Source organism: Marmota marmota, unplaced genomic scaffold (assembly GCF_001458135.2).
Source record: "Marmota marmota marmota unplaced genomic scaffold, marMar, whole genome shotgun sequence".
NCBI lineage: Eukaryota > Metazoa > Chordata > Mammalia > Rodentia > Sciuridae > Marmota > Marmota marmota.
In genome coordinates this window covers 1,127,105-1,134,538 of record NW_026000196.1, presented here as the reverse complement: position 1 = coordinate 1,134,538, position 7,434 = coordinate 1,127,105, and the positions used below count along the sequence as shown (strand labels likewise).

Sequence of the window (7,434 nt, the reverse complement as noted above, 5' to 3'; positions counted from 1 at the left end):
GCTCCCTAGACAGAGCCCACAGCCCCAACGCCAGGTAGCCTGGGAGGCCAGGAGAAGCTATAGGAATCTGGATCTATCAGAAAGGGAAGAACTGGAGCTAGGCAAGCTAAAACATGGCCCATGGTCTGCTCCTGGACACATGTGGGGCACCTCAAATTCATTCTCCACTGAAACTGGATGTTTTCCAAATACTGGTTAGCACAGAGCTCCAGAGAACCTATTCTCATTGTCAGAGTTGGTATGTGAGACTAACCCCAGGTTCCATCTATCAGGTTGGAAGGGGAACTGAGAAACTCAGAAACCAGTGAGCCAAGGCAGTCTGTGTATTCTTTTTAAAAATTTCAAAGATTTTATTGACATTAGTTGCATAAATTCTATGTGTATGATGTGATGATTTCATAGACATATACATCATGTAATGATTATTCCAACCAAATTAATTAACACATTCATCATTACCCAGGTTTTACATTAGGTCCCCAAAACTTGATCAATTTTTCACTGTAGTTTTTTTAATTTCAGGGAGTTCAAGTCTTTTCATCATAATTGGAGGAATTGCATGATAGATTAAATATTGTCAGCATTATTTTCCAAAATTTCTCATTAATGTTTTTCAACTCAGTCACAAAGACTCACCAATACTTATGTTTCTTTGGTAGAATCTGAGGTGAATGGTAGCAAAATCAATAACAAGATTATTTGGAGTTTATGATAAGTTAGTCTGCTGAGCCACGAATTTCATGTATCTTTGAGTGTGTTTTTAACAAAATGAAAAATTCTACATTGCACTAACCTGTTTTTGCCTTTAGGAAATGGCTATAAAGAGTTTATTAGATGTGATTACAAAAGGATGATATCCTATCATGCACCTACCATGAAGCAGAAAATGATGGTTTACAAATAACTGTTGAACAACTAAGGGAATCTTGGTTTCCCTTTCACCATGAACCTTCCAAATCATAGTTGTCTTTCAAAACTATGGAAACTTCACAAGCATGAATGTTGTCTTTGCACAAAAGCCAAGCTAATCTTCTCTGAATCCTTCCAACTTAATATAAGTGCTGCTGAAGCAAGCACAGAACTTGTTCATCTTTTAATTGAAAGTTTTTACCTGTCAAACATCTCCCCACTACCACTACCAGCTTCTGGTACCCACCTATCTACTCTCTGCTTCTACAAATTCAACTTTTTCTGATTCCACAAATAGGTGAGATTATGCCCTATTTGTCTTTCTGTGCCTGGTTTATTTCACTTAACATAATGCCCTCTAGGTTTATCCATGTTGTCACAAATGACCCACCATGCATTCATGGCATGGATGAGGGGTGCTGGCTCCTAATCCTCCACAGCACCCACTTCTGCTCCCCGCTATCCCAGAGTGTCCCTGAGCTGAGAATTTCCTTACACCTCCCTCCAGTGCCTCCTTCACTCCCTCCCCTTCAGTCACACCCTGAGGCATGGTTCTTCCTGTGTGTGTCTCAGATGACACCTTTAAAGCAGGTGTCAACATAGAATTTGAATGCATGTCCAGGGTCACTCCCTATAATACATTATAACATTGCTCAATTCCCAATCTTACTGACTAAATTCAATCCAACAAAAATCATGAAGGATTGCTGCCAGAGAGGCAGCACCACTTGATGGTTAAGTCCTCTGGGCCTGGTTTTAGACTTCCTGGCTCCTTCCTTGCAAGTTGTGCAACACTGGGTAATTAACCTCTCTCAGCCTGTTTCCTATTCGGTAAAATTCAGAAAATGATAGAACTTATTTCACAGGTTGTATGTGAGAATTAAGTTGGTTAAGACATGCCAAAAGTGCTTGGCAAAGAGCCTGGCACATAGTGAAGTCCTGCTGGTGGTGATGATGACGATCCTCTAACACAGGGAACACAAACCCAGAATGAATTTCTCTGTCCTCAGGGAGCCTATTGTCGGGCACAATAGACAATGCAGAACGAAAATGCTGCCGTGATAGAGAAAGTGCTAGTTCATGTGCAATGCTGGGCAAGTCACTCCCCCTCTCCAAGCTTCCCCTTACTTACCTTTAGAATTAGAAGGTTACATGCAAAATAAGCAGAGATCAGCATGAAGACCCATGTAGTAATGAGAATTGTATTGATGTAGAGCTGGAGAGGATGCAGAATGTTTAACACATATAACCTTACTTAATCTGCACAGCAAGTCTATGGTGAGGGTTAATATTTTAGTCCTTTATTTTTTCCAGTGCTAGGGAATGAACCCAGGGTGCTTTACCACTGAGCTCCATCTGCATCTCTTTTTACTTTTTATTTTGAGACAAAGTCTCACTAAGTTGCCTAGGCTGGCCTCAAACTTGCAATACTCCTGCTACAGACTCCCAAATCGCTGAGATTACAGGCATGTGCCACTGTGCCCGTCTTATTTTAGCCCTTTTGATAATCTATGGATGAAAAGAGGTTCAGAAAAGTGCCATGACCTGCCAAGGCTACACAGTGAGGAAGTAACACGTGTCTACACTGAGTCATCTGAGTCTACACCAGAGCTTGGACCCATTGTATCCTCCTGCCTCTCTAAAATACATTGCCTCATTTAATTTGTTCTTTTAAATTTAAATGACTCTGAGAGGAAGAAAGTTTCCAGTTTAGAAAACTGATGCTTGCTGAGGACAAAGGATTCAGCCAAGGCTGATAAACAACGGAGAGGACCGTGGAGTCGCCACTCCACAAGTCATGCTGGACCTGTGGGCCCAGGGTTCAGGGCACAATTTCCTGGAGAACTCCAGACTCCCTGATGGAATGTCCATAAAAAATCCCAAAGGAGCTGTATTCTAACCTGGACTCCCCTTGGCACAAGCCCCCGGAATGCTGTTTAAACCAGCTTTTACAGAGACTCATACACCATTTCTTTTATAAAGAAAAAAAATGAACAGATACCCTGACCACAGTGTTTTTATGGTTTTCCCCTCTTAAAATGTACATTTTGAAAACTGGAAACTCCTCTGTACTTTGAAATCAGTTCAACAGTTGAGCAATTTCAAGGGTTGACTTGTAACGTTATTAACATTGACATCTTGTGGCCACTTTGGGAAACAGCAAGACCAAATCAATGGGTGAGAACCTAGGATCTCCCTGGCTTCAAAGCACTCCAGATCCTAACCCAGGTCCTGTCTCCAAGGTGCTTGGGATCATGAAGTTGATCCTCCCCATCACTCACTAGCTATTCTTCCCAGACCCTGCCTCTGTCTTTCCCAAGGCTTCAAGTGTATCCTTTCCCTTCCCAGGGTTCCTTTCCCCATCTGCAAATAACCAGCCACATGAGCATTGGTCTTTGCAGATTCTGACATAGTATGTCTCTGTTGCTGGTGTCTGACTAGATGGACAGAAAATTGGCATTGCATTGTGCTGACTGTAATATGTTCTGAAATGCTTCTTAGACAGTTGAATTATTTATAATTGCCACTTCAAGCCCTTTACCTTATTTCTCTAAAGGGATGTTTGTTATTTTTGTTTTCACTTGTAAGAGTTTATCTACTAATCAATTGTCTTCCTTACAACATGTTTTCCCCTTGGGAATCGAACACTTTAACCCAATCAGGCTCTTCACCACATTACTAAATTTATACTGGATTATTATTGAAGGGAAAGCAAGAAATGAGAGATGGGTAAGCAAGAAGTGAAAGACCGAGAGCAGGCAGAGATACACATGAGAGTTTATTTGTCAGAGCGACAAATAAAGGCCATCTCTCTATAGGAGAGTTCTGAGACTTTTATGGAGGAGGCTCAAGACTCAGAGCTGGGTGGGTCCTAATGCGGCTGGTTAAGGGTTGTGTTGGTATGAGGGAGTGGTCAGCCTTTCTCAGAAACGCCCTTGGGCAGGAAAGTGAAACTGTTTCCTTACAATGGCTAATCTGTTTCCATCCAGATGCTAAGCAAAGACCTTATAATTAATAAGAACCTTATAAGTGGTTTTGAATGGTTATTCCCCAAAAATAAAGCAACTTTAAAAAAAAAAAAAAAAGCTCCAGATGATATTGGGAGATACTGAGTGAATTTACCAATGGAAAAAAGTTGTTTCTACTATTTTAGCCTTTGGTGAAGAGATAGTAGAAAAATAAAAGACTCTGCTCAGACCCATCAATCTGCGTTGCCAGCTCTGCTCTCCCTAATCTCCTGGCTTTGGAGTCTTTCACCAGCTGTGATTCCAAACTCAGAAACAACCTCTTTCAATGTACCTTGTACCCCTCCGTCCCAGACTGACCTTCCTTCCTTTTCCTATCCCTGTCCTGCTCAGAAATATGTGACTCTCTGCTGGCTACCTTTTAAATGCCACAGCCTTGCCCCTTTGCCTTTTCCACACCCTTGCCCCCACCTTTTCAATGTCTTTAACTTCCTTCTGATCCTCCCTCCCTCCATGTTCCAGGGAAACTAAACTTTTCTACTTCAAGGAACATCCTGCATTTCCCCATGTCGATGGCTTTGCCTTATGCTGATATTTATTGTCATTTCTCCCCAATAAGAAGAGCCTTTCTTTACTTCCCAAACATCATTTCCCCACTAGAGGCCATAAAGGTGGGAACACATTCGTTTCCCTTGGGATCCCAGTGTCTAGCTCAATGCCTGGTATAAAACTGTCTATGATGTCTACTGGATTTCATTGAATGTAAAAAGTTCTGTTGTATAAAGGAAAGAAGAGGAGTCCAACCCCAGGCAGTGGGGAGCCAAGTGTGTTGATAGAGATGAACTCACTTTCTGAACTTGCTTAGGAAGGCAGAAGGAAGCAGGGGCAGCCCTTGCACACCCAGAGCACCTGGTCCCCCTACTGACACAGGCAATTCTCCTTGTAGCCTTCAAAGGTGAAGTTCTCAGAGCAAGGAGGTAGGTCACCAATTCCCTGTTCTTGCTAGATTTCTCCATGTACCTACTGGCAGAAAGTTAAGGTACTCATCCTGAGATTGGATTTGCTACCAACTATGAAGGGCTTAGTTGAGTTTTGGATGGGGACAAACAGCCCAGCAGATGACAGCACTGTAGCTGGATTGCAGCTACAGCCACAGAAAATAGCCTCTACTCAGGGTCTCTAGGCAACCATTTTGGCTGTCCTACACCTACCTTCCTCTGATGCTTGAATCTTAGGGAAGAATGTCCACCTTCTCCTCCTCCCCTGACCTTACATCCACCAAGTTATTGAGTCCTGTCTCTCCCCCTAATCCCCATGACTTCTCTGTATTCTGACACAGCCTGCACTCAAAATCTCATCATCTAATTCTCCCTGATGACTCCATAATAATCTTTCTAGCTCAAAATCATGCCATTCGGCTGGATGTGGTGGTACACTCTTGTAATCCCAGGATGCTAAGGCAAGTTCAAGATCAGTATCAGCAACTTGGTGAGACCCTGTTTCAAGATAAAAAATCAAAAGGGTTGGGAATGTAGCTCAGTGGTAGGTTCAATCCCTAGTATGAAAATTAAAAAAAAAAAAAAAACATGCCACTCTCCTCCTTGAAATCTTTCAAAGGTTGGCTATCATTTTGAGATAAAATTCTAATTCAATAACCAGACACATGCAGCCAAGAGCAATGTTAAAAATATTTAACAACCTGTATGACTTTCTGAAAATCACTGGACACCAATCAAACAAAAAGAACTCTAGTAACAGTGTTAGGCAGGGACCTGAAGGCCCCCTGTTGGCCAGACATTAACTCCCCAGTTGTGTTATAGGGAAGTCCAGGAGGGTACCAGACTCCCAGGGGCATCTCAGGGGTTAGGTTCAGTAGCTACTTACAATAAGGATTGAGGTATTGCAGTATTTTAAGAACCCGTATAGGGCCACACTGGGTATTACCTGTACACAGTCTATTCTAAACTGACTTATTCCTAGTTTCCACCTCTCCCTGCTATTCCAGATGTCACACTTCAGGGATATAGAGGTGGCCTCTGCAAATGAAATGTGGCCTCACTGCCTGGAAAGTGCTTCCCAGTGTCCTTTCTAGCTTGAGTGTCATCTGAGGGCAGCCTTCCTGGCCTCCAGGTATGAGTAACCTCCTTGTGCTTCCACTGGGATCTTAGAGCAGCCTGGGCACACTCACACTGAGGCCTCTTTTTCCCTGTCTCCCCCATTCAGAGGCTCTTTACCTCATTCTTCTCTGCCTTGGCCACCCTAAGTAGAACACTGGCCCTCAGTAAATGACCAATAAGCATTTGTTCAATTGAATTAAAGTCAACCATAGATATTGGAGGAGACTGTGTCCACAACTCAAGGCAGAGCTTTGTGTGCATCGTCATAGCAACAGTGACTTGGTGCTGTATAACATGTGAGCACTCACAGCATGTAGGATGGTTTCCACACTTTGTGATTATGCACCTTTCCCCACAAATTTTGAACATTTGCTATGAAACACACTTAAGTATACTTCTTCTATTTATCAGTTTTATTCATGCCTACTAAGCCAAAATATTATGCACATTAAAAACTTTTTGAACAGTGTAAAGCACACACGTGAATGCATTTTGAAGGATATAATAATGATATATATAGAAGCCTGAAGTCTTCTTTTCACATCTCAAGGGCCAACTTGTGTGGTCCACACTGGAGGCCACTGCTGAGGCACATGTGCATTCAGGTCTCTGCATAGCATTTGCTCCTGGAGGGCCAGTTTGCATCTGCCAGAATTCTAGGTTTGCATTAAAGCCCAGCTCAGATGTTCAAAGCAGATTATGAAGATCCCTAGAACGCATCTCATAGACCACATATTCTGATCTCTACAGGAAAGCAGGGAGGGGAGGAGGGAGGGGAGGAGGGAGGGGAGGGGGAGGGGAGGGGAGGGGAAGGGGGAGGGGAGGGAAAGGGAGAGGAGGGAAGGGAAGGGAAGAGAAGGGAAGGGAAGGGAAGGGAAGGGAAGGGAAGGGAAGGGAAGAAGAAAGAAAAGAGGAGAGGGAATGAACCTTTTATGCCATCCTCTGAAAATGGCAAATAAACATCGAGAAGAATGTCTAGGATGGTGACCCTTGAATGACAGATTTTCCCCTAGGGGACATTTTCCCTCAGGGGACATTTAGCAATGTCTAGAGATGTTTTCGTTTCTCATAACTACAGGAGTGCAACTACTGCAGAATCTAGGCATGCTGCCAAACATCATATAATGCAGAGGACAGTCCACAAGAAAAAAAAATTATTTGGGGAAAATAAATATAAAATAATAAGATAAAGTAAATAAGAGTGCTGATATTAGGAAACTTTGGTCTAGAAGGAGAGCGAGCATGCTTAGTTCTGCCAGAGTTCTGCTGCTTCTGAGCTCTGTGGCCTTGAGCAGGGTATTTCACTCCTCCATGCTTGGTGCCTCGTCTATAAATGGATTCATCATTTATTAACTCATTCATTCCCTTAACAGACACTTCCCAGGAAGTGGAGATGAGTAGTGATCAAGACCCAAGGGACTGTGGGAACTAAATAAACCAAG

At 42.8% G+C, this 7,434-nt stretch overlaps 1 non-coding gene across 1 annotated transcript; it reads right to left on the bottom strand.

Moving 5' to 3' along the window:
• Window positions 1-971: 971 nt before the first annotated feature.
• On the bottom strand, window positions 972-1,077 carry LOC125612539. The gene has a single exon (XR_007342960.1). It is a non-coding gene; the product is annotated as a U6 spliceosomal RNA (small nuclear RNA).
• Window positions 1,078-7,434: the final 6,357 nt, after the last annotated feature.